The following is a 26,575-nucleotide window of genomic DNA, read 5'->3' on the forward strand; positions in this document are numbered from 1 at the left end:
ATCCTGCCTGCTGCCTCCTCCTCGTGCTCTGCTCCCCCTCGACCCTGTCCCCTCCCATTCTGATCCCCCCCCCCATCAGGGCCGGGACGAGCCCGCCTGATGCACGCAGCCCCTTCTCCTGGGCCCTGAGCAGTGGAGGACCTCAAACAATCCTTTAACACAGGGGTCCCCAACCCCTGGGCCACGGACCGCCACCAGTCCGTGGCCTGTTAGGATCTGAGCCGCACAGCAGCAGGCGAGCGGCGGGCCATCGAGCGAAGCTTCATCTGCGGCTCCCCATCGCTCGCATTACCGCCTGAAGCATCTCCCACCTCCGCCCCACGCCCCATCCGTGGAAAAATTGTCTTCCACGATACCGGTCCTCTGGTGCCGAAAAGGTTGGGGACCGCTGCTTTAACAGATACCTACTGTGTGCCTACAGGGGCTGAATGCTCTTCCAGTGCTTGGGAGGGGGAAGAACTGACAAGACCTACCCCCATGGAGTTTATTTTCTAAGCAGGGGAGACAGAGGGAAAACAGTGAACAGAGTAGATCTTATAATGTGTGAGAAGCTAATAAACATGTGGTAGGTTGTTGTTTTCCTATTAGCAGGACAGCAATTTGAATATATCCCCAAACAGAGAGAACAATACCCGAATTCCCGCGTATCCCTTACTTCGCTTCAACAGTCATCGATATTTTGCCCGTCTTGTTTCATCTATTCCATCTATTCTCCTCCCAGCTTTTGTTTATCCTGGCATATTTTTAAGTAAATCCCAGACATCATGCAATTTTATTTATAGATACTTCAGTGTGCGTCTCAACTGATTAAGATGTATTTACATTGTATACAAACACAGTGCTATTGTCAAGCCTAAGCAAAGGCTCAGTAATTCTTCTGGGACTGTTTAACTCTATTGTGTGGGGCAGTCTTGCCTCACCAGGTGTTGGAAGCCCCTTGAGGGCAAGGATCATGATGATAAGAAAAAGCACCCAAAGCTTTGAAACAAGGCAAAAGGATGACCACATGTCCTGGTGACCTCCTACTGCAGCCTAACAGGTCCCCCCAAAGGTTATTTAACTCTCTAGGGGGATGTACTTTGGCTTGAATTTCAATTTATTATTGATTAGGGGTCAGATTTTATGATGTTAGGTGTTAACATATAGATTGTTAACACAGATCTTTAACCAGTAGAAGATATGCAAATGATTTCTGTCCAGTAGAGCAGATGACTGCAAAAGTTATGGTTTCTTGCCCTGTAGGACATTAGCCAGTTTTGTTTCTACTTCACAAACTCATTTCTGCATGCCTTTCTTACTGATTATATAAATCCCTGTTCTTCAAAATCTTTTTGGAGCTAGGTTTACCATCCCTCATTAATGAATTAAGTTATGTAATGAGAGCATTTTGAAAACTACACTTTGACAGTAGCCTGTGCATTTTCTTTATCTTTCCTTAGTTTAGTCCACTGCCTGGCACAGACTAGACGTTTGTGAAATTAGATCGATACTTGACTTGGTATCTTGTTATAAGGGGAAGAATCAAGGTTTTAAGTTGAGAAGTGCTTAGCAGATATCACGGAGCTCTGGAGTGAGGGTGAAGGTGTTCAAGGCTGGTGCCCCTGAGAGAAAGGGGAGGGTCAGAGTCTGTGGATGTGGAACCGTCCAGAGAGCACCTGTCTGCCCTCTGCTCCTGGGAGCAAAGCCCCGCTCCAGCCCTAACACTGAGTGGGAAGGAAGAAAGGGGCGAGAGCAAGACCTCTGTGTGTGTGTGGGGGGTGGGGGATGTATGTGCCCAAGAGGGTATGCTGGCTTGCCAACTTGCTCCCGTGCTCAGAGGACAAGGGTAACATTGCGGGAGTGTTCTTTTATGTCTAAAAATTACCACCCTCTGATTCCTCATGCTTTTCTGGATAGTGAGTTCTCCTTTATATCTCATCCCAATTATTCTATAACAGTTTAGGCTTGGGATGCAAAGGGAGGAATACCTGAAAATGCAGCTGGGACTGTAGTGGCAGGGCTCGTGTGTGGGGAAAAGCAGCTGCCCTTTTCATCTTCTGAGAGGCTGTGTTTCTGTCTGAGAACAGGGGTGGTGGTAGGGTTTGTGCATGGAACAGAACTGATGGGTGGGAGGGTAGGATTGTTCTGTGGGTTCCCAGGATGGCTGCTCAGTGTGGAAGAACAAGTCCTTGCTTCAATTAAAAATACTCAGTTGCTGGGCTTCCCCGGTGGCGCAGTGGTTGAGAGTCCGCCTGCCGATGCAGGGGACGCGGGTTCGTGCCCCGGTCCGGGAGGATCCCACGTGCCGTGGAGCGGCTGGGCCCGTGAGCCATGGCCGCTGAGCCTGCGCGTCCGGAGCCTGTGCTCCGCAACGGGAGAGGCCACAACAGTGAGAGGCCTGCGTACCGCAAAAAAAAAAAAAAATACTCAGTTGCCATCCTGGCTCTCTCAGCCTCCTAAGTGCCTGTTCCTCCAGGAAACCAAAGCAACAAGGAGTTAGAGGAAGGCCTTGCCATCCAAGGCCGTACTCCAAGCTTCCAATTCTCCCAGTCTCAGCGTTCAGTGTGGCACCAGCCAGGACAAGCAAGCACCTTAGAGGTTTGTTAACAAAAAGAGATTTTCGGTTCAGTTTAAAGGTCGGATGTGTTCAATATTTTATTTAAACTGGTGCAGAAAAGCTTTAATAACATTCTTTTCTATTTGGAACCAGAGTAATGTTTTAAGAGTGACCTGTCTAATCAGGGGTGGAGGGGCATCGTTAGTCCCTGGAGACCAGAGGGTGGCAGGAAAGGGGGGCATTTCTTCTATCCCTGACTTTCCTCATTTTCCCATCCTCCTTTGTTTCCCCCTCCTCATTCAGTTTGTGTAGCATCCCTGCCATTCCTCAGGAGACATTTGCCAGCACCAGACACTGGGGACACAAAGATGATTGGGACACTTTTCCCAGCTGGAGACTCTCCGAGCCCAGTGGACCGTGAACTGTGGATCCATGAAGTGGATCCTTCATGAGTGAACGGTGCGTTCTGATTGACGGAGCGCATTCACATTTTGTTGTATGTTCAAAGCCTCACAAGAACTGGGGAGACTGAGCCAAGACAAGCCTTTTCCATCCCAGAAGAGGGAGCTGAGGCTCAGAGAGGTTGCAGGCCATCTCCAAGGTCACACAGACGGTGCTGGGTGGAGCCAGGACCGGAAGTGCCTTTTGGGAAATGGTCAAGCCCATCACCTCTAGCCACACAGGGGCTGGTAACTGAGGGTCACAGGAGTTGAGGAGGTGGAGACAGAGTGTCAAAGAAGCTAAGGCCAGCTTACAGGAGGTGGTGACCTCTGCGGGGCAGGGCAGGCTCCCGGGACCAAGGTCTCCCTGGCTGGAGTGTTTCAAGTCAGGACACTGCTCTCTCCCTTGTCTGGAAGAAGGTGAGGAGTGTCAATTCCAGTGACCAAGAGTCCTGAGTCTCTATTCTATATCCCATCCTGCACCTTCAGCCAGTTGCAATGAGGCAGTCTGGGGCGAGACATAACATGAAGAACATCTAGGAGAGAGACAAGATGGAATGGGGAGTCAATCACAAAAAGAACGTGTGAAGTAGAAGCTGGCAGTGGTGTTGTTTAATAGGTGACAGAGAAAGTCCTTCCTGGCTGGGGAGGGACTGTGTCTGTCAAGCTATTATTGCCCCCCCCCCCCCACGCCAGACCCTGATGCTGTCATCTGGGGTAGGGGTAGAAGGCTCTGGGCAGGAAGAGGTTGAGTAGCCAGCAGTTGGGTCTGAGAGGCGATTGGTTATGGTCTTGCTGGGCGGCATGTGACCAGTTCTTTGTTGCTGGGGAGGTGGCAGGCAGGATGGTGCTTGTCCCCGGCAGGGGTGAGCGCCCAGAGCTTCCGCTGTTTCTGGTGTTCCATGCTGGTCTTCCTGAAGTCAGGCAAGTGTACAAGAAAGGCCCTCTGAAAGGTCCAAGAGGCCTGGCTCTCGCATTCAGAGGGCTTTTCTTGCAGGACATGGCTGGATTCTCAGAGAGGGAGTGAGAGGTTTGGTCTGATTGATCACCAGATTTTCTAGGGGAACGTTATAGAAAGAATTTGGGCCATGCCTGTGAGATTCTGATTTGATAGGTCTAGGTGGGGCTGGAAATCTGACTATTTGTTCTAGGAGAGCACCATCCTAACACAAATACCTGCTATGGTATTTGTGTGGCTCTGGCAAACAGCCACTCAGTCCCAAGATGAGGGGCAATCAATTTCCATCAGCGTGTAGGAGCCTGGGCGGGGGAGGCCAGCCGTGACACCTTGCTGCATGCGGTGTGTCATATTTGCAGTCCACACGCTCAATCTCTGCTCTTCAGAGAAGCTGGGGTGGGTCATTCCAAATTTCAGAGTTTTCTAGCTAGTGTAAGTTTTGTCCCTTTAAGCAACAACACTTAAAAATGGTCAGCCACTGGGTTTGCGATTCTCTATAAAATGTATTATGTGCCTCTCTGCCTTTTTAAACAGAGTCACGCAAGCATAAATGTAACCTTTTCTTGATGTCCCAGGGGTATGTTAGGAACCTTAATTAATGTACTGGGCTATAATTCAGTGGGGCTTATGGGACGATTTGCTTATACCAAATGGACCCCTGAGGTTTTGTGTTTTTGTGCCTGCTTTTTAGTTTTTCCAGCTGTGCTTCTTGCTGACTGATATCCCGTTTTGCTAGACAAAATGTACCTGCCTAAAGCAAATTTCACTTTTAATTTGCATTCATTATATAAGCTTGGAGAACGGAAAATGAAAACTAAATTCCTTATAACCAAGTAGGGCACCTTGTGGTTAATTTGTGGTTAAACCTCCCCTAGTAGCAGCAATGAAGTTTGGGGTTGACCTCAGCCCAAGGAAGTGGCCTGATGGGTTTAAGGGTGGGGGGGCGCTCTCTTCCCTTGTCAGTGGTTGAGTCATTAATGGAAATGACCAGATTTTGACTAATGGGGTTTGAAGAGAGGTTCTCAGCTGATTTCTGGGAAAGTTCTTCCTGACTAGCAACAGAGCCCCACAAGAAGCCATTCTCCTCATGGGTATAAATGAGAAGACTCACAGCTGATTGCTTGGCAGCTGAATTATAACTTCCAGAACTTTCTTTGGGAAAAAGCCTTCTGTGGATGGCAGAGAGGGATGTAGAATTACAGAGGCTAGCAGAGTGGAGAGATGGAAGGAACCGTGAACTGGATGGTTTCTTTGAACCTGTAAACTTCCTCTCATGAATTATTATATTTTCTTGGGTTTAAGCCACTTTGAATTGAGGTTGGGTTCTGGGATACTTGGAACTAAAAGCATACCAGGGGATAAATATCGAATATATGAAATCGCAGTGAGTGGGTTCTGGGTGAAGCCTGAAGGTTTTGGTATTCGTACGCTGTTACCCTGTTTCGGTTTCTCAGAAGTTTGGTTGTGATTTTGATGTGGGGGCTTATTTCTTCCTGAGAGTTTCCAGGTGGATAATGACTGCTTCTCATTTACCTTTGTGTCCCCAGTACTTTTCACAGTGCCTTAAAGGACATTCAAAAAATTGTTAAAATGGGGCTTCCCTGGTGGTGCAGTGGTTGAGAATCCGCCTGCTGATGCAGGAGACATGGGTTCATGCCCTGGTCCGGGAAGATCCCACATGCCGCGGAGCAACTAAGCCCGTGAGCCATGGCCGCTAGGCCTGCGCGTCCGGAGCCTGTGCTCCGCAACGGGAGAGGCCACAACAGTGAGAGGCCTGCATACCGCAAAAAAAAAAAAAAAAAAAAAAAAAAAAAATTGTTAAAATGACTAAAACTCAGCAGTCTGTGTGCATCGGCAGGTGCTTTCTCCTTCCTGTTGGCAAATATACGTGCCCATCAGGTTTGCTGGGCTGTTAAAGACTTACCACACGCTCTCAGCACGAGTCATTTTTTAGGGGTGCTTCCCCCCAGTTTACAAAACGTCACCTCATCCTAACCTCAGGAAATAAGTAGGGCCGGGATCATCATCATTTTACAGATAAGAAAGCCAAAGGTCAGTGAATTTACATGAAGCTGAAGTTTATAGTTAGTTCTTTACGAATTTAATTTTGAGATGGCATCCAAAGCACTTTCTTTTGAAATAAGTGCTCAGAAAGGAACCTCTCTTATAAGACTTCTAAACGGGTATTCTGATGGTCACTAAGAGCCATAAGTAACATAACGATCAGAGCCTGGGGGTCGGGTCTCAGGATGGGACTGCCTTTACCTCCCACTGCTTCCCCAAGGTTTGTGATTTGCCATCAGGTTAAAGCCCTTCAGGATTCACACAGCTTGAGCTTCCAATGGAGGAGTAGCCGGAATTTGCCTCTGTCCTCCTGGCCTTGCCAGTTTTGCAGCTAAAAATGGAGTGTGAAACTTGGATGTTCCTTGCCTGGGACCTGCCTCACGATGGTTATCCACATACAGGCGTTTGGGAGATCTGCTTCCGAGAGAACGCGTTCCCCTCATAAATATTTTAAAAACACGCATATCAAAAATGTGAAGGGGGCTTCCCTGGTGGCGCAGTGGTTGAGAGTCCGCCTGCCGACGCACGGGACACAGGTTCATGCCCCGGTCCGGGAAGATTCCCACATGCCGCGGAGCGGCTGGGCCCGTGAGCCGTGGCCGCTGAGCCTGCGCGTCCGGAGCCTGTGCTCCGCAGCGGGAGAGGCCACAACAGTGAGAGGCCCGTGTACCGCAAAACAAACAAACAAACAAACAAAAAATGTGAAGGACTCCTTCAGTATACAAAGCACTGGTTTCGCAGAATAGTTAAAAAGTTAGCTGCGTCTGCCTGAACCCAGCGCAGAGCCCCAGAATGATTCTCTCTAATTGCCCTCCCCTTCTCACTCACTCCCTATTGCCCCATGGACCTAACCTATTTTTGTGCGTTTCGTTTTCTGCGCTTGGATTTCTCCCACCAGGGCCTTGCTAACGACACCTGACACGCTGGGATGCACTGCCGTTCCCTCTCCTCTGCCTTCTGTTACTGAGCTGATCCCTCCTTCACTTCCAAACATCAATAGAAATTATTGTGTAGAGCACTTACTTTGATGTTGTTTTGAAAGTGACATTGTGTGTATATCTCGTTTCCTGGAGGGCAAGGAGTATGTTTTACATTGTTCTTGAACGATGCACAACATCTAGCATTTACCTTATGGGGTAGAATTTCAGACTTTTCAAAGGCGTGTGTTACCCAATAAATACCTGAGGAATGTCATCACCTCTTAGTGTTCCGCTCTATCTGTGCTCACTCCTGCCTCTTAAGTACCTTTCCTGGCCACTCACTGTGAGGCTGGAAGCAGGAGTGTCAGGCCTGGGCTCCTAAGGGGATGAGTGGGTGGGAACTTAACTTATATTGTGTGAACACATTCCTCAGTACATTACACATACATTTTGGATTTTCGGTCCTTGGGAATTTTGCAGGAGAGAGAGGTGGGAAAAGAAGAGATGGCTGCAGTGGTATAATGAATACTAGGAGAGAAAGGGTTGAAGATTCCGCACACTGCACTGACGCCACGTCTGATGAGGAGGTGGGGTGGGGTCCCTATGAAACAGGACAGAGGGCTCTCCCAGCCCATTCAGGATGGCTGCAGCTCTTTTGTGAGTTTTCTGCTGTCACCAGCCAGGGTTTTAAAGAAACGGTGATGGGGAGGAGGGCAGATACTTTTTTGTTTCTTCTCCAAAGTCTGTGGCTTGGTTCTCAGACTCATTTCTTTTGTTTCTCCATGATACTCCTACTGCTACCCAGGCCACTGCAGAAAAACTCACCCTCCGAAATTCTGAGAGCCATGGCCAGTCTTTGCCACCATGCGAGAGAATGCGGAGACGATGAGGGCAGCTGAAGGCAGTGAGGTGAATCCCACACTCAGACTCACCTGGGCTTTCCCTTTCACACCTTGGGTGTCTGAGTTTATGGCTTCTTCTCACTCCTTTCCTTCTTGCTTCAACATCACCCTTCCTCACCCCTCCTGCAGCAGCCCAGTTGCCTAAGCTTTGAGGGGGTCTTGGATACAAAAATCCACCCTGTTTCTCCCAGGCACTCCCTCCTGTGGTCCAGCCAGCTCCCTTCTCAGCGCAGTCCCTCGCAGAGCAAGCCTGTGGGATTCAGGGCATCTTCCCACGCCATCCTTGATTCCCACCAGGTGGTGCTCCTGGGTCAGACCCACTGCCACACACAGGTGGCTTGAGAACCCTATTGTCATTTGGTGGCAGAGGCCAGGGATGCAGTGCACAGAGAAAGTGCATCCCTCAAAACATGCCATAAAGCCCCCGTTGGGAAATTTTGTGCACTCAGGCCACACGGCGAGCTTCTGATCTTTTCCTGAGGCAGGAGGCAGCATGGGGGAGTCAGAGAAGGTCCGAGTCCCTGCTCTGCCGCTTACTGGCCCTGTGACCAGTTTCCTAGCCTGTTTCCTCATTGTGGCACGGGGTTGTAACAGTGCCCCCACTTCACAGACATGAGGACTCGGGACAGTGCCCGGTGCACACTGAGGGCTGTGGAGCCATTCGCCATTCCTGCCTGGGCCTCAGGTTGAAACTGTTGTCCTGAAAAATACTTATCTCATGACCACTGGGCCGGCGGCCACCGTGCCTGAGAACCTTGGCTCCAGGTAGGCACTCACCCGGTTCCCCGGCCTGAGCCTCCCTGGGTGCCTGTGCTTCCTTTGCACTGCTCTCAGCCCAGCTCCTGCCCTTATCAGATCCTTCTGGAGGGCTGCTCCCCTGCTCCTTTTATTAGCAGTCTACTTCGACCACACTTTCTCCTTCCCTCTCCAAGTTTCCATAGTTGTATGTTTGTTGTTGTTTCTTTTTTAGAAGCTCTTTTAACCTGTGGTACTCAAAATGCAGATTCTTGGGTCCCACTCCAGAGATTCTGGGCCGGGATGGCCAGGTGGGGGCCAAGAATCTGCATTAACCTGATGCTGCTGGTCTCCACACAGCCAGCCTGTAGCTCTCCTGGTCCAGTTCACATGTCTGCTCCTCCCCAGGAAGGGGAGGGTCATTGCTGTCCTCACCCCCAGGAGGCACAGTGCCCATGTTACAGCTGATTATCATCTGGCTCGGGTCCCTATATCATTATTTTTTTAAGTCTACTTAAAATTCCACATTTATATTTTCTTCTAACTGGGGTCATACCTCAATCTAGCATTGCTCCTTTGGGAGAAGGATAGATGATGAAAGGTGAAGGGTGACATTGCTTTTTTTTCAGAAAGTGCTGTAGGGGGAAGGAGGGTCTCTGGGCTGGAACTCAGTGACGTGGATTTCTAGCCTCAATTTCATTACTAGCCTGCTGTGTGACCTTGGTTGAGACAGTTAACTTCTCTGGACCTCACTCTCCTTACTTCTAACACGAGAGGGTTAAACAGGTTGGACTTGCCAAAGTTCTCTTCCAGCTCTAAACATCTCTAAGACTATGAACCTATTTAAATGTGCTGACAGCTTTAGAATGGCTAATTAATGAGTTTTCAGTGGGAACACAATTAGGTGATAATGAAGGCCTCGGGAGTAAATCTCTCCACTTCTTGTAATGAGTTGAGCGGATGAGAGTTGGAGTGTGTTTTCACCTATTGGAGCCCCTGGGACGAGGGAGCGTACACCCACAGGCTCCTACCTGGGGACTCAAGGAGGCCAGGAGTCAAGAACAAAGCTACACATAGGGGAAGCTGGGCGGCACTGTCCTAAAACAAAATGAGTCACCTTGCGGGGTGGGCTTGGTGCCCTGTGGATGGAGTGGAATGTTGGCAGCTCTGCAGACCTGGGGAATCGTACTCCTGACTTAACATCCATTTCCAGAGCACGTTCACCTGCACGCTCTTGTTTAATCCTCTCGTACCTGGTGAACTAGATAAGCCCGGAACTTTTCTCTCCCCCATTTTACAGAGGAGAAATGGAGGATCAGAGGAAGGACTCGCTTGAGGTGAGGTCAAGGAACGATAGATCAGGACTCAGCCCATGCCTTTCGATTCCAAAGCCCATGTCCTTTCCGCTTTCCCCAGGGAGCCCCTCCTGCCTCGCAGGCCCCCTCTGCTGGCTGCTCTGAGTCACCCTGAGGTGAAACAGGACTCTCAGTTCGGAGCACTCCAAGAGGGTTTGCAAAGCCACCCTGGTGCATGGCTTTGTGAGGCCTGGCCCTGGAAGAGAGAGAGATCAAGGAGCTGTGCGGTCAGGGATGGAGGGCCCCAGGAGGGCTCCTGTGAGGAACCTTCCTGACAGACCACGGCCCTGCTTCTGACAGCGGGGCACAGCCAAGCTTGTCCCTGTGCCCAGCACGGCAGCACCCAGACAGTGTGTGCTGACCGCTTAGGGTTGCATCTAAGGGGGGGATGCCCTAAAGCAGGAGTGTGAGGACGAGTAAGAGGGATCCATAGAGCCTAGGAGATCTCTGTCCCCAGGTGACAATGAGACCCAGCAAGGAGAGAAACAGGGCCTTCCTGCCCTGGAGTGAAAGCCGGGAGCAGATGAACTTCTCAGAGACTCTGCCTGCTGGTAACTTTGGCTGCAGAGACACACGACCTTGACCTTTCCTTCTAAGAAATAGGGCACAAGCATCATGCAGAGATGCAGCATCTTTGCTGCAGAGGAAGGGAGGGGGTGCGCCAGCGAGCATTTGTCTGGGTTCTGCCCTAGAAATGCCCCAAGTAATAAAATCAGGATGACTTAAGAAATCCATTACCTCTCTTGGCCTCCCACAGCTGCCCCTATGCCCCGATGGAGATGGGGGAGAGGCCTGGGGACCCAGCCAAATAACGTGGCCTCAGTCTCCTCACCTGTAAACCAGGTGCTGGGGCAAGGTGGTCTTGAGGGCCCCCCCTGCTCCGACCTCAGGTAGGCCTGGAGGAGATCTTTTGGGGGGGCAGAGGAGTGGTTGAGAAGAGATGCCAGAAAGAAAGGGTAGAAGAGAGGAGGGTAGAGATAGAGAAGGGAGAAAATTGAGAGAGCAGAAGAGAAGCCAGGAGAAAAGAGCCACGATAAAGTGAGAAACGGAGCTTGGAGGTCTAGTCTCCACCCACCGCCAACAAGTCAGACCCTCTGTGCCTTGGCCTCTACCCCTGAAAAAGGGAGCTGGGGACACCCCCCACCCCACGGGTGTGAAGGGTAAAGAAGCGGGTTACAAGCCATAAAGGGCCACACAGAGTAATGTGCTGCATTCATAAGAAAAGCATGGAGAAGAAGAGGGCAGGGCAGCAGGGAAGTCTGGGGGTGGGGAGCCAGGGAGCTCCTTTTCTGAGCCTTTCCTCTCCTGGGGATGTGAGTAGAGGATGCAGGACAGTGTGGATAGAGGGCAGTGGGTGGCGGTGGGAAAGAAATGACTGAAGATGGACCAAGGAAGAGATAAAACCCTCCTGCCATGCGGCTGCTTGCATTCCCTCTGGGAGGTGGGAGATAGAACGCGGTGCAGGGGGGCGGCCCATGGCCGGCTGTGTCTGCATCTCTAGCTGAGGAGCCTTTGCCTTGGTGAGAACAGTGCATGGGGGCTGGTGCAGGCGGACTGCCCCTTCTGCTTCCTTTCGGGAGGCTGGGGGCAGGGAGGAGGCAGCCTCGGACTTCAAGTTCTCACAGAGCTTCCCAATTTCTGTCAGACTTAAAACTCTTGAAGGGCTGAGGAGCTGGAGTGAGGGGAGGCGTGAGCAAAGCCCCTGGCAGAATCCTGGACAGGAGGAAAGGATTCAGAGGGAAAAAGAAAAATCTGGATGGAGAACATTCTGGAAAACCAAGCCAAGACAGGACCCTCAACCCACATGGGCCCAGCTCCACGTACGGCCCCTCCTTCTGCTGCTTTTGTGCCTGGATCTCCAGCTTGGCATGAGGCGAGGCCAAGAAGGAGGGTGCACAGGGCCGGGGTCAGGGCAGCCAGCGCCCTGGCAGGCTAGATTTATGATTTGGCTGAGCTGGGGAGAGAGGGAGCCTACAATGATCCATGTTACGAAAAGTAGCCCAGTGTTTCCTCGAAGAGCCACAGTGCCAAAGGCAGGGGCATCCCTCTGGCCTTGCTGTGTGGTACATTTGTCAACCTGGAGCCCGGGCCCCGGCTGGCCTCCCTTCGGCCATCTGTAGCCGCAGCCTCTGCTGCAGGGCCTACAGGCCCAACAGGCGCTCTAAGTGGGGGGAAGTAGCTTGCTCCCTCCCCTGGGACCCTCTTGTGCTCTGCCCTTCAGCTGGTGCCCATCCATGTTGGTGTCTGTTTAACTTCCCCTGAGGATAAAAAGCCTTGACGTTAGAGAGGTGAAAGGCCCTCAGAGACAGCTAGTACTATAGTTTCATGCTGTGCTCTGGGGAGCACTGGGGTTCCTCCCAGCTACCTTGAGAGCTGCTGAGAGAGGCTGAGCATCCAGGGTCCAGTTCCCTGCCCACCCGTGTACTTCTGCTTCTATCTGATCTAGTTGTAGATGTTCTGGATAGATTTCATTTGAAAAATGGGTTCTGCTGCTGAAAAAAGAAGTTTGAGGACCACAGATATGCTCTTCCACAAAGAGGAAGATACAGAGGGCCAGCAGCCCAGCCAGTTGTTGGCAGAACGGGCATTAGAACGCAAGCCTCCTTGCTCCCGCAGCCAGGATCTCTCCATGGTACTGGGCTGCCTCTTTTGAGTTTCTGGCCTGAGCATTCATGACCATCACCTCTTCTCTACCCCGCCAGTGCTCCCCCTTCCCCCTTGCTGTCCAGCAGAGCCAGGCCTACCTCTTAAGCTTGGGTGCCATGCCCTCTTAGCTTTTCCTCTGCCAGAGGGGGCTTCAGGATGTAAACTGTGTGCAGCTCAGTCAAGCCCGTTTCAGGGCAACCTGTGATTAAGCCTCACCTGCCCCAGGGCTGACTCCAGGCCCAGATCCTTGGGCTGTGCCCTCCACCCCGCCCCCCCATCATCTCCATGGGCGTTGGTGGTTGTGGAGGATTTTCTGGTGGAGTGTGGCCATGACTTTACTTCCCTCTTGGTCTCTGGAGAATCTCGGCTCTCTTCTATTTAGGCCTCAGTTTGGCTTCTGATTGTTGGTGCTGATCCAGCCACTCTGCAGTGGTGCCTGAATTCCATTTCAGAAAACCCCAGGCTGCCATTCTGCGGTTCTGAGCTCTGTCCACCCCCAAGGTTCTGTGCCCTGTTCTCCCCTATGATTCCTGCAGCCCCTGCTGGGGTCCTGTTCTCCGGCCTGGCTCACGCTGTTTTGTGTTCTGCTTTCTCCACTTATTCCTCACTTGATCCCCACAGCCAGCCTATGAAGTAGACATTAATATTCCCAGTTTTCATTTGAGGACACAATCTCAGAGGTTTAGCAGTTTGCTCAAGATCACACAATTAATACGTTTTAAAGTCTTGGTTCTGCCTAAACCCTGAGCCTGGGCGTTACCCACAACACTGAGCTGCCTAGGTGGTCACCTTGTGTGGTCAAGCTGATGACTTTTTGGTCTGGGGTGGCAGAGCCTGGTGGTGATCTTTCTCCAAAACACTCATCCCTCTACCAGATCCTTCACCCTGGTTCCTGTCTTCCTCCTTCTCCTCCCATAGCTAGGACTTCCAGGAAGGTGGCTCAGAGGGGAGAAGGTAGGGGAGGCTTCTGGGCTGTCCACCTTCTGGAGAATGTGCCTTGGGACAGCATGGCAGGCAGGACAATGACCAAAATGGGGACAGGAAAGGACCTGGACTGGAAAAAGGAGGGATCGTGCCGCCGACTCTTGTGAAATGCTGCTTCTTCCAAAGTTGTTACCCGAGAGTGTTCAGCAGAGGAAGCCGACTGCTGACAGCAGCAGCTGTGGAGGCGGCAGGAGTGAGGGGTGGCATTATCACCCTCAGGGTGGGAGGAAGGGATGGTGCCTCCTGCCTGTTCTGGAATCTGAGTCTCTCACCACCCATCCCCCCACCCCTTCCGTCTCAAAACCCAGGAGGAGAGAGAGGGACAGACACCCTGGGAAGATGCACATACCCGCCTCCTGCACACACACACACACACACACCCTCTCTCTCTCTCTCTCTCTCTCTCTCTCTCTCTCCAGACCTCTCATGCTCCTCTCTCACTCACATGCATGCATGCACACACAGCCTCTCACACTCTGACACACACACAATCCTCTTACATTCCCCCTCTTGCTCCCCCCCCCACACAAACTCTGGAAGGTCTCTCTGTCTCCCTAAGCCAGGCTTTGGCATTACACCACTGCTCTCTGATCCAGCCAAAGTTGGAGTATTTCTGGAATGGGCAATCCGTTCCATGAGGATATAGCATCCTAAAGCATCCTCAGGTGCCTTTGAGGAAACGGGAGAGGGAGCCAGCCTTCAGTGGGGTGACCGGGGCTTGGCCGGAGGACAGCCTGGGCGCCGCTGATTGGTGTGTCACGGCTGGGGCTACGAGCTGTTTCCAGTGCTTTTGTCTGGTGCTGGGAGTGAGGCTTGGCAGTGCGAGAGACGGTCAGAGCCGTTCGGGTGGGCTGCTGCGTTGTGTCCTGCTTTCCCTGCAGCTGGATTAAGCCGCTGCAGCCGCTAGGCAGGACAGAGATGTTTTCTTGCTAATCTGAACGCAGCAGCCTGGGTTGATTTTACAGGGAAGTGCTTTCTCTCTGAACTCAGTAACAGCAGTCCTGGTCCCCTGGACTGAGAAACACTAGCAGGGACTCATCAGCCCAAGGAAGCCCCCAGCCCCTTTCTGAGACCTGGGAGCTGCGTGTGCCTGTGGCCCTAGCCCTGATCCCAGGCAGGGGCTGGGTCCTCAGGCTGGCGCTGGGAGTGAGGTGTGGGAGAGCCCGCTGCTCCCCTGGGCTCAGCCGGACTGCTGGGCTGCCGGTGCTGGCTTCCCAGGATTGCTTCCCCTGCCACTGTCTGATTTCCCCATACCACGTCTGGGGCTCTGGGAGCCTGCGGCGGAGCTGCTAGTGGTGAGTACTTGGACAGATGTCCCTTTGCATGTTCACTGGCCGTGCCCACATGAGCCAGAATGGACCAGCTCTTTGGCTTTATTTTCAGAGAGTAGACATTAATTTGCCCCACCCCATGCCGGCTGGGTGGGGTGGAAGATCTCGGGAGCAGGGCCAGCCTGGAGGAGAAGGTGGGGCATCAGGGTACTAGGACCGCAGGTGTTTTTCTCAGGAGTAAGGGCACCCTGGAAGGAGAAGCTTCTCTCATGGCTCCCCTCTCCTGGTTGGGAGATGTGCCTTAGAGCATGTGGAGGGACGGCAGCCCCAACGTGCCCGCTACTCACAGGTGTTTCCGGCTTTGGGGCCAACCTGCACTCTTGCTGCCAAAGCCCTACTGGTTTTCTTTCCCCGCCATGTGGCTTGTCACCTCCTCTCACTCTGACATCACCATCCTGGAGCCACTGAAAAGCGCCCTTCAGTCCTTCTACTTGGACCCATGGGCTGCTGGGCTCCTGGGGGCCAGGTTGCTGCCAGCACTGCTAGGAAAGGGCACTGGAACAGTGGCAGGTCCCCACCTCAAATGTGCAAAATGAAACACGATGAGGCTGGGGAGACGCAGTCTGTGGGACGCAGGGACACTCTCATAGCTTTGTCCCCTGTGTCCCCATCTAAGCCGTCCTCCTCAGTGGTTAGGGCTATGTTTTCAGTTTGGGCTCCTCTGGAAGTACGGAGGGCTGTGAGGCTGCTGCACACGGAGTTGAAGTGATACTTCCTGTTTTCCCGTCGGGGCCCTTAGCTCTCCCTTTGACTCACAGGGATGCCCATCTTTCTAGCATCCCAAACGTGTCTGTGATCATGTTTTCTGCTCCCTTGTGATTGTACAGTCTTTGCTTATATCTCCGTAAGTTTCATACAACGAGTATGTTTGAACATGATGACTTCTGAGTTCCCTTTGGGGAATATCTCCAACTTTCCAGAGGTTTGTGTAGGGGATAACTGTGCACCCCACTTTTCCAATATATCCTGATCCTTTGGAGCTTACCAAAGCCCAAGGCAGGAATGGAGGACTGCGATTTTGACTCATTTGAGATTCTGATCTTATTATTCTGAAATCATGGCATGGGGGGCGGTGGGGAACAGCAGGGTTTAGGGCAGGGTTTCTCAACAGTGGCACCACTGACATTTGGGGCTGGATAATTATTGGGGGGGGGCTGTCCTGTACCTTGTAGGATGTTTATCAGGATCCCTGGCCTCTGCCTACCAGTAGCGCCTTCATTTGCGACAACCAAAAATATCTTTAGATGGGGGCAAAATTACCTCGGTTGAGAATGTTAGTTCCCATTAATGCTGCTGCTGCCAGCTCTCCTTTGGCCTCATGGGACTGGATCTCAGCACGGCCAACTGAAGTGTACCCATCCTTGGCCTGGGAGTACAGACACTTGAGCTCTGGGTTCCGTGCTCTCACTCATGTTGCCGTCCAACGTAGGCTGAGGATCGGGTCTAGTCCTCTCCAGCCTCCACCAACTTCCGGATCTTCCTGGTTCACATGTGGTGGTGAAGCTCAAGGGTGCTGGATTAGGCCTCCACCTGTGGGGGATGAGGTCTGGGAAGGAAAATCCCACTGCAGGGTACTGCTCTTCCCTCCTGACGTTTGCCCCCAAGGCCAGCGGGGGTTCAGCACCCAAGGTGTGTGTGATGCACGTGCACTTGCTTGTAGCTTTCTGGATCCCATACCAAGTGAATGAGATGAGCCTGGCCTTGGGGAGCATGCATAGTGAGACAGACATCCTGTTATGCACCAGTAAAGAAATAAACCAATCAGGAGGCTTCTGTACCTTGCTTGGATTAAGTCTCATCCTTTTAGGCAAAATATTGGGTTGGCTCAAAAGTTCGTTCGGTTTTAAGTAAAAATAGATGATATTTTTTCATTGTCACCAAGAATTTTATTGAACAATGTATTCACTAACCGAATGAACTTTTTGGCCAACGCAACGAGGACGAGCAAACAGGAGGAGAAGCAGCTTCTTGAGTTGCTTATTTATCAGAATCTCTGTGGGGTGGTGGTGACTTTGCTCGTCACCAATCCAGGAGAGCTTCACAGAGAGATGTTTCAGGACCTGATATGTGTAGATGGGAGCCAGAGTGAGGAGAGAGAGAAAGACCCTCGGATCCCTTTGTCTGACAGTGAGTCTGGGGGGCAGGTAAAGAAGTTGGCTAAGGAGTGCCCTTCCTTTCTCCTTGAGTAGCCAGGGCCAGCCCTCCACCCCCATGCCTCCCCTCTACTCGGCAGAAACTTGTCTTCAGAGTTAGAAGTCAGGCTCCCCTGCCCCCCCGCCCCCGACCTCCAGCACAGAGGGACTTACAGGAAACCTCATGATGCAGAGAAATTATGGCCAAATTCTGATTTGTGGAATAGAGCGGAGAGGTGCTTCAGGTGGCACAAAGCAGGAAATCATCACCTAATCAGCCTGCTGGGCTTTGAAATGCCTTCTGGGATCCATTTACAGCAATTTTTATCTCCTAATGATGCTTGATTCCAGCGAGTCAATTTACAATCCCAAATGAATGGCCTCTAAAGAGCAGAGATGGGGAGGTGGCTGCACAGTGCTTCCAGGATCTAGAGTCGCCCCAAGGAAGCCCCAGCATATTGTCTTTAGGCCCTGAGTCTCCATGGTCTCATCTAACTACATAGACTCTGCTTCCACCAGCAAATGTTTGGGAGCCTTTGACCTTCCCCACTTTTCCTGTTTCCGTCCCCCTCGAGGAGCCAGTTTTCTCTGAAGAGCGAGCGGGAAGGGCATTGGAAAAGAGGAGAGAAATCTCATGATCTGGGCAGCTTTGGGGCAATAAACAACTCTGTGATTTGCAGCTTTTGAACCTAGAGCGTTGTGATAATGCTCTGAGGTTTGCAGTTTCATGGTCCCTGGACAGAGCTGGGTCTCCACCTACTATATGTCTATTCTGTTCTGGGCTGGCTGGTCATATAGAAGCACAGGGCCCACAGAGCCAGGCCTGGGTTTATATAAATTCCGGGACTGACATGAGACTCACCTAGCGTGGAACAGGGACAGAGAGGTCACTCAGTGGGCCAGAGGCCCTTGTGTGTTCCCACAGAGGGTGCAGATCTGTGTACGTGAGACCAGGCACAGACCAGGAAGCCCGTGAGGGGCCCAGGAGAAGCCAAGTGCAGCTCTGCACCAGGGGCCTTTCTCCCCACCACCTGAACCTGGGCAGCATCAGGCAGCAATGCTAACTCACAGCTCTCTCTGGCCCGCCAGCAGCCTGTGTGGCTGCTAGGAACCGGGGGCCTCTGAGCCTGGGAACCGGATGGGTGGGCAAGAGAACTTCTGATAGGGCTGGGGGGTCCCAGCCCAGGGCCCCAAGTAGGGGTATTGAGTTTGTCAGAACATTGCTGGTCAGAAAAGATTTTTTTCCCTAGTGGGGCAAAGAGAGAGAGGTGGAGAGGGCATTTGGAGAAGGGGACCCCTGCCCATACTGTGCCAATTAGTAACAGGCCATTCCCAGCCTGGGAGACTCATGCTGAAAGTGTAAGCAGATGTTACTCCCGTCGAGGAGTATACTGAAGGCAGAACCCACTTTTGCAGGAGCAGGAGGGCTGCATTCAGTTCTCTATCCAGCTTTTATTGAGTTCTTGCTAGCCCTGCACTAGATGACACCACCTCCGACTTTGAAGAGCTCCAGTCTAGGGGAGGCTGATTGAGACATGGTGGCCCTCACACAGCTGTGGGAGCCCAGTCCAGGCCCACATTAATTGGCTTTCTGGCTGTTCTCCCAGCAGAGCTTTCCAGGCCTCACCCCAAGGCTTTCAGGAGACTACTGAGATGTGGGGGGTCAAGTCACAGCTGGAAGCAGAAGGGCTACTGCCAAGTCCTGGAGGGTCTCGTTAATCTCTGTCTCCCAGGGCTGGCAGGAGGTTCCCCAGTGCCCCGGGTCTCCGCTCTGGGTTGTTTCCACAGTCCGTTTGCTCCCTACCTCTCCTCCTCCTCTGCAGTCTGCCTGTCCTTCTGCGGGACTGATCACTTCCTCCCAGTTGCCGATTTGGACCCTCCAGTGTGACCCTGGTGGCTGGTGTTTCTGTAGACCCTACCTAGACAGATGGGGGATGGAGAGAGGTGTGTTTGATTTATATACAATCTGAAGGACGACTGTACTTGGCTCTACTATTAAACCCCCGATGCCTGTTCCACGTATATAAAATGAGAGGGTGTTCTAGAACAGGGGAACCACAGTGTGGTCCTCGGACCAGCAGCAGTAGCATCACCTGAGAACCTGTTAGAAATGCAGATCCTCAGACCTCCTCCAAGACCACAAAATCAAAAACTCCAGGGCTGGGCTTCCCTGGTGGCTCAGTGGTTGAGAGTCCGCCTGCCGATGCAGGGAACACGGGTTCATGCCCCGGTCCGGGAGGATCCCACATGCCACGGAGCAGCTGGGCCCATGAGCCATGGCCGCTGAGCCTGTGCGTCCGGAGCCTGTGCTCCGCAAAGGGAGAGGCCACAACAGTGAGGGGCCCGCATACCGCAAAAACAAACAAACAAAAACTCCGGGTTTGGGGCCTGGCAACCTGTGTTTACCATATCATCTGGGTGATGCCGATGCAGCTCAGGTTTGAAGACCACGGCTCTAGAATATCTCAGGGAGGCCCCCTTCCAACTGTAGCTTTATGGCTGATCTCATCCTTGCCCACCTTGCACTAACTAGTGACTTGCAAAAATGTAGTAGCCACGTTCTGGAGCACAGCCGAGTTATCTTGAAGGCATCATTAAATTCTCAAAATTACAAAAACAATACAAAATAAAAACAAATGCACTATGTATACGCTGGCTTTTTCCAGAAAGGGACTCAAGGTGGCTTCCACCCCATTCCCCGTAGGGAGGAACCCACAGAGGTGGGCCGGCAATCTAGTGATCTGTACAGGACATCACCACGGACCTGAGAATGAGCTGCCTCATAGAATGCCTGCTCTGATCCCCCCACGTGCTCCCTCAGCAGCGCAAACGGCCGGGCCTGCCCACCCTTTCAGAGCCTCTGGAGAGAGCACTGCCCAGTGACTTTAACAGCGCCGCTCCCCCCCGAGGAGCAGAATGCCCTAACATCTCGCTCCTGCTGCTGGCATTTATCCCATCGCTGAGTTAATTCAAGCAATACTAATAACTGGTTTGCCAGTGAGAAGACCTCTTGCAGACCCCTAAATCCTGCTCGCTGGGGTGCTGATAACAGACTAAGAATCCTGTCTGGCCACCTGCAGTCATTCACAAAACAGCATGGCAAAGGCCCAGCGCTGGATTGGATTGTGTGATGACACCAAAGAAACAGAACCTTTGTCCCTGCCCTCCGTGAACCAGCGGTCCAGAGGTGGGGGGGGGGGACAGTGCCACGATCCTCAGTGCTTAATAAGGACGTTCTCCCTTATTAAGAAAGCTTTATTAAGCATTGAGGACCTCCCTTCCTCCTTTCTCCTGCTTTTCTCCCCTCTAGGCCTTTCCCCTCACCCAAACCCTCTCTCCTTCCTTGGTGCAGATGGTTGCATCAGTTTCCTGGAGTTCCTCAAATCTCCGCTCCAGCTCCATCGGGTCAGGTTCAGCATCCCGCTTTCCACTGGTTCTGTGAGTGGCCTGGCCCCAGCTGAGACCTTTCCCGGCCTTTCTCTGGTCTCCAAGGAGCCTGCAAGAAATGCAGCCTGAGAAAACAGCCTGCCTTCCCTTCCCCCACTGCTCTGTTCTCCTTGCCCACTCCCCCCAACTCCCCAAGGCTCTCCCAAGCCTGCTTGCTCCGTGCCTTCCCAAACTCATGTTTTATGCAGGAACATCCCCATTCTCATGGAAAGCACAGCAAAGTTTGGGAAAGAATTTCAAATCTCTTTTGAAGAGGGTGGAGTAAATGCAGGGTTATGGGGTTAACCTCAGCTGAGAGTTTTTTCTTGGTTGAGTGGATGCCCCTTCGTGTGTGTGTGTGTGTGTGTGTGTGTGTGTGTGTGTGTGTGTGTGCGTGCGCGCGTGCGTGTGTGTGTTCCTTGTTTCCCTTCTACCCACCATTTGCACTGTAGGACGGAGGGGGAGGGCCAACACACACAGACACACAGCTGGATCCATACATGCACACGTGTCTGAAGCCTGCCCCATCCTACCCCTCCTGCCTTCTGCAGAGCACCAGGAGTGTCTTATCTTGGATTTAAACATTCTCAGAAATTTAGAGGCACGGGGAAAAGAGATTGATTTTTCAAATATTAGAAAGAAAATGAACGTAGGTATAAAACTTTTTTCTTTTTGGTGATTTTTCACAAGGCCTGATGTCCCTTTGTTTTGAAACATCAAAATAGTTGTAAGTAATTGATTTTTAAAAAACGAAAGTAGCTTATTGAGTATATTAAATTGTATGTTACAGTGTATTCTGCTAATAATTCAAAGTTTCCCCTTATAAAAGCGCCTGCTCTTTCAGAAGTCTAGCGTCTCTTCTCTTCAGACAGTTTTACAGAAGTAGGCAGAACCTTGAACAGAAGAATCCATCTACAATACACTTAGAGTAAGACAAAGGACAGTATTATGTTTTCTGGACTTGGTGTTGGCGAGAAACAGAAAAGCACTTATTTTCAGAAAAGGAATAGTGGAAAGAAAGGAGAGGGAAATCTTTAAACCTCATTGAACACAATTTGCTCTGAAGAACTTTATCTAATCAGCCCCATTCTCTGAGCCATCACCTTGAGTCATTTTTGATTCTTCTAACACTTCATTTTTATCGTCTTTCCAGAGTCCTAAAAACTGAAGATTTGCCTAGATTGAGACAAGTTTCTCTCCTTTTTCACATGTTAATTTGTCTCTTGATTTGCACCCTGTTTTCCCAAATATGGTCTGTTTCTTTCATATGCAGGAGAAGACTTAGGGAACAGATTGGAGCCATACAATGGCATGGCCATCGTGGCGGGGGGATTTGCTTGGGAGACCCCCCCAGCATCCTCTAGACCCAAACCCCAAAGATGCCTGCTGTCTGCATCATTGAGCCTCTGGGCCATGTTTTGTGTGTGTTTTAGTAGCTCTGTTAAGCGCTGTGACGCTCTCACCCCTCCACACATCTGCCTCCGAATCCTGGACCCAATACTTTAACAACTTGAGTTGCTGAGGACAAAATTTTTCCCATACTTGACTGAAGTAATTTATTTTACTTTCCTCTGCACTTGTAAGTGGAAATGTACTTGGATTCCTAGGAACAATTGATTTTTCTGTAGGTCATTTAGAAAGGAATGTCAAACAAGATGCATCATTATATGCAGATGAAAAGATTGATGTCACTTTAACATAAAATCTTATTGCATAATTTTTAGAAACAGTTTGGGAACGTACAAACACCCCATCCTAAGCACGTTATTCATTCTGAAAAAGTTTCAGAATATAGAGATATATTTGAAATAATATATTTCAAAGAAGTCCTTGGGACCAAACAGAGGAGAAAATTATCCTTTTCCCTTATATGTGTTTTTAGGGCCTTCACGGTTTCAGTCTTGTCCCTGGGGAATCGCCTGTACTGAACAAATATAGAATAAAATCTGCCTTTCTCTTTTCTCCTATGTAGCTTCCCTTGTCATTATTCTCAAAGAAAAACATTTATGATGTGCCCAGAATTCCACCATGGCTTTTGGTTGGATCAGGGGAACCAAAGAGCGTCAGAGAGAGAGAGAGAAAACAAAGCGATAAAGACATGGGTCCAAACTGAAGACTACAGATGAACATAAAGAGACATGGACAGGTTGGCAGTCCCCAACTGACAAGTGACAAAGAAAGAGGACTTTAATGGCAAACCCAGACACCCTCCTAATAATGAGTCCGTCCCCTGGCCATAATGGGAGTTGTTAGGGGATGTTCAAGCTCTTTGTCAGGCATCTCACTAATTGTGGGCATGGGGCAGTTGGGCAAGCAGACCCAAGGGGGGGGCCCACTCTGAGCCTTTGGGCCCATCTCTGCAGCTTTTGATACCTGGGGGTGGCCCTGTGTTGAAATAACCTATGGGCACCCCATGGGGGAGGCAGCCAATGAGAAGCGGGGGAAGTTATTGGAGAATTATGGGCAACCCCTCTATAGCAAAACACTGTAGGATGGTAAGGGTGGCTTCTATCAGCCTTGCCAGCTGTTAATTTATATCCCTCTTCACAGCAGGACCAGTTCTGAGGCTGATGAATGAATGTCTCACTAAAGGCCAAACCAGAGGGTGACCCGCCCTTGTCTCTCTCTCCTCTTTCCTCTGTTCCCTTCATACACCATGTTCCCTACCACCCCTGTCTCCCCTTCACAGCAGTGGTAACAGAGGGAATCACAGAAGCTAACATTTATTGAGCAGTGACTTGGTGCCGGGCTGAGATGATCTGACCCTGGCCAACCAGGTCCTGCAAGATTCTTAGGTTCTTTTTGGTAAATGTCAGTACCTGCAACCATCAGGGGTAGGTAAGGGCTTTGGGCCTCCTCCCACCTCACTACAGGTTACCATGAAAGGCAGTCTCAGGCCAAATTCTCTCTCTGTATAGACTTTATTAGTAAGCCAGCAGAAAACAGTTGTGCAGCCTGTTCTGGAAGCTCAAGGCAGTCCCAGCCTTCTGCCCTTTTAAGTGACCCAGGAGCACCTGGCCTGAAAGGTTCCCTTGAGACAAATGTCACAGGATTTGACTAACCATCTGGTACAGGCATCCTGATCCTTGAAGGAGATGTTGAAGGAGGTGGGGTTGCTCACCCCAAAGAAGGGCTCAGGGGAGGGGACTCTGAATAATGTCACAGCTGACAGGTTTTGACACTCTGATGATGTATTTTTTCCTTCTAATTTTAATTGAGATATTATAAAACACATATAGAAAACCACAAAATAGACGTTTTAGTAATGGGTTATTTTAAGGTTAGTGCCTTATACCACCACCCAGGTTGGGAAAGAGAACTTTGACAGCTGCTCTAGAAGCTTCTTTGTGTTCTAATCTCAATCTCCCCCGAAAGGTAGCTTGACTTCCTGTGCATCTTTATGGTGTGCATTTGTTTCTATGATTGATTGATTGATTTTATAACTCTGTTTATTTATTTTTTGGCCGCGTTCGGTCTTCGTTGCTGCACGCGGGCTTTCTCTAGTTGCGCGGAGTGGGGGCCACTCTTCGTTGCGGTGCGTGGGCTTCTCACTGTGGTGGCTTCTCTTGTTGCAGAGCACGGGCTCTAGGCATGCGGGCTTCAGTAGTTGTGGCACACGGGCTCAGTAGTTGTGGCTTGTGGGCTGTAGAGCGCAGGCTCAGTAGTTGTGGCGCACGGGCTTAGTTGCTCCGCAGCCTGTGGGATCTTCCCGGACCAGGGCTCGAACCCGTGTCCCCTACATTGGCAGGCGGATTCTTAACCACTGCGCCACCACGGAAGTCCCTCCATGATGATTTATTATACAAAAGAGGTGGGGCCTCAGCTTTCTGAACCCAGAGCAAACTATGATTCATGGAACCTGCAGCAGAAGAGATTTAAGTCAGGCTGTAGAAAGCATTTCTAGGATTCTCTACTTAGACGCAGTTCTGATTGGAGGCAGAGAAATGAAGATGACCCCAGTCGTAGCACTGCCTTCAACGAATTAGGCTGGCGGGATGCCCCTGGCCTTCTCTGATCAGCAGGAGATTGAGGAGCCTCTGTGGTTGGGGGGATGGAGACAGGTGACCCCTCATCCTACAGCACCCTGACTGGCCAGCCTTGGAGGTCACCCAGTGTCGGGGACCCCTCCTTCTGCCATCAGAGGCACACTCTTCTTCCTGAAGCCTCTAATCCTGCCTGAGCCGGTCAGAGAGAGTGACTCTCGAAAGAAAGAATGACCAGCTGGGGGACAGGCCTGGGCTGTGAGCCCACCCCATTCCCGGGTGACCAGGGCAGCCGAACAAACACACTCTGGCCCCGGGCCCAAGGGACACCAGGCAAGGTGCCTGGAAGAAATGGGGCAGTGGAATAAGAGGAAAGTGAATGGTGTCCCTGCTTTCCCTCCATTCAGTGTGTGGTTTCCATGGGGCCCCCAGTGTGTTTACAGGCAGCAGACCTGCATGGGGGGAGCCCCTGGGGGCCTGGGCTGCAAGGCTGCAGGGACAAGAAAGGGAAGACTGGGTTGGGGGGGGGGTGGGCAGGGAGGGCTGGGGCACTTGAAAAACCAAATAAAAAGTTGGCTGTCGAATGCTTTTTGCCGACCATAGTCAGTTCTTAATTTTCCCCGTAATGGCAAGGAGCAGTGGCAGGAATGATTCAAAGCCACAAATAATCCCGAACCATTTAAGCTACATGATTTTTTAAAAGAGAGAGATGGAGATTTCCCTTCCTAATGGTGTCTGGCTCAGGCTGATGTTACATGAAGGAAGTATTAACAGTGAGCTCCCCAGGGATCAAAGCTAGAACTGGTCTTATTTAACATGTTTATAAATTATTTAGAGTTCACAGTTCCTAATTTTGTGAATCAGTGTCGGGAGGGTGCTATAAGTCCTTCCAGGAGGCAGAGGAAACACTCTTCTGGGGGTTATATACTCATTGGAGGGAATTCCCAAAGTGGGAAATGAGGAGCTTGGAGGGGTCAGGCTAACCAGGCCAGACTCATGGGAGAGGCACAGGTCCAGAGAGACCCCTGCCCCACACAAGCCTGTGGCTAAAAGGAGTACGAGTCTCTATAGAGCCATGAATGGCTCCCAGCTTCTCCCTGAATTAAATGCATTCCAGGCCTTCCATAGCATGGTCCCAACCTCCTCTCCCATCACTCCAGCCCTGCTCCTGACATGAGAAACAACAGCCTGCAGGGCCTGGTGACTTGCCAGTCACATGGCTAAATGCAAAGCACTTGGCATCGTACCCAGAATCCTGACTCAGAGTCTCTCCATCCCTGCATGCCACACTGCATCTTGGCTGACTTGCAAAGTCACACCTCTCTTTCCCGCCTCTTCTGTATCTACTGTCAGAATTCTGTTGAGATCAAGTGCCACCTCCTCTGAGGAGCCTTCCCTGCTCCAGAAGTGCTCTCTGTCTCTGCTCAGAAACCCAGTGACCGATGTCAGGCTCTGCCTGTGTGACAACCTTGGAGTTCTTGTCTTCGTTCCCCAGAACTCCTTGCTTTGCCGCCTCTCCTCCAAGCAGACCCCCAGCGCACTGTCTTGCCCTTGGCGTATACTGTCCAGGGGTCAGTCAGGTGGAGAAGGATGGGCAGGGGGTAGAGATTAGAGTTGACTCTCACAGACCAGGTGTACCCTCGGGGTCATGGTGACCCAATTTCCCCCCTGTTGGTTTCCACAAGAAGTGGTCCAGGGCAGGCTGGCTGCACAGGAGCTCGGGCTGGCGTCAGGTCCTTCCCTTGCTGCATACGCAGCAGCCCTGTGAGGTGCCCCATCCCCTGGCCCAGCATCGCCTGCTGTGCCCTGCCCAATGGGAGTCTCCACAGTGTGACCAGACCTTCAGGTGTCTCTACTGCACAAGGAGGTCTGAGATCTGCTCCTAAAGGGTGGGAGGGCAGCCCTCTGAGCTTCGTGGAGGTCCTGTGGAGGGGAGTGCACGTGCAAGCATGTGGACATTTACACGCCTGGACTTGCAGGAGCCAAGTGTGTGCATGTGCCCACATTTATGGGGCCGCTCCTGAAACTGTGTCCATTCTTAATTCACCAGGCCCCCAAAATGCTACCTGGTAGCATGCCTTAAAAAATAATTTGGTGATACATGCTACAGCATGGATGAACCTTGAGGACATTATGCTAAGTGAAATAAGCTAGTCACAAAAG

At 51.3% G+C, this 26,575-nt stretch overlaps 1 protein-coding gene across 4 annotated transcripts in view; it reads left to right on the forward strand.

Annotated features, from left to right (window-relative positions):
* SEMA5B (semaphorin 5B) overlaps positions 1-26,575 on the forward strand; it is a 121,029-nt gene that overhangs the window by 18,885 nt on the left and 75,569 nt on the right. The window contains exon 1 of one of the 4 annotated variants that reach the window (XM_067034439.1): positions 14,767-14,835. The exons of the other annotated variants lie outside the window; for them this stretch is intronic. The gene's annotated coding sequence lies outside the window, so the exon portion shown is untranslated. Of the gene's footprint in view, positions 1-14,766; positions 14,836-26,575 lie in introns of those variants that run through there. 4 annotated transcript variants of the gene reach the window in all.

Source organism: Kogia breviceps, chromosome 5 (genome assembly GCF_026419965.1).
Source record: "Kogia breviceps isolate mKogBre1 chromosome 5, mKogBre1 haplotype 1, whole genome shotgun sequence".
In the NCBI taxonomy this organism is placed as follows: domain Eukaryota; kingdom Metazoa; phylum Chordata; class Mammalia; order Artiodactyla; family Physeteridae; genus Kogia; species Kogia breviceps.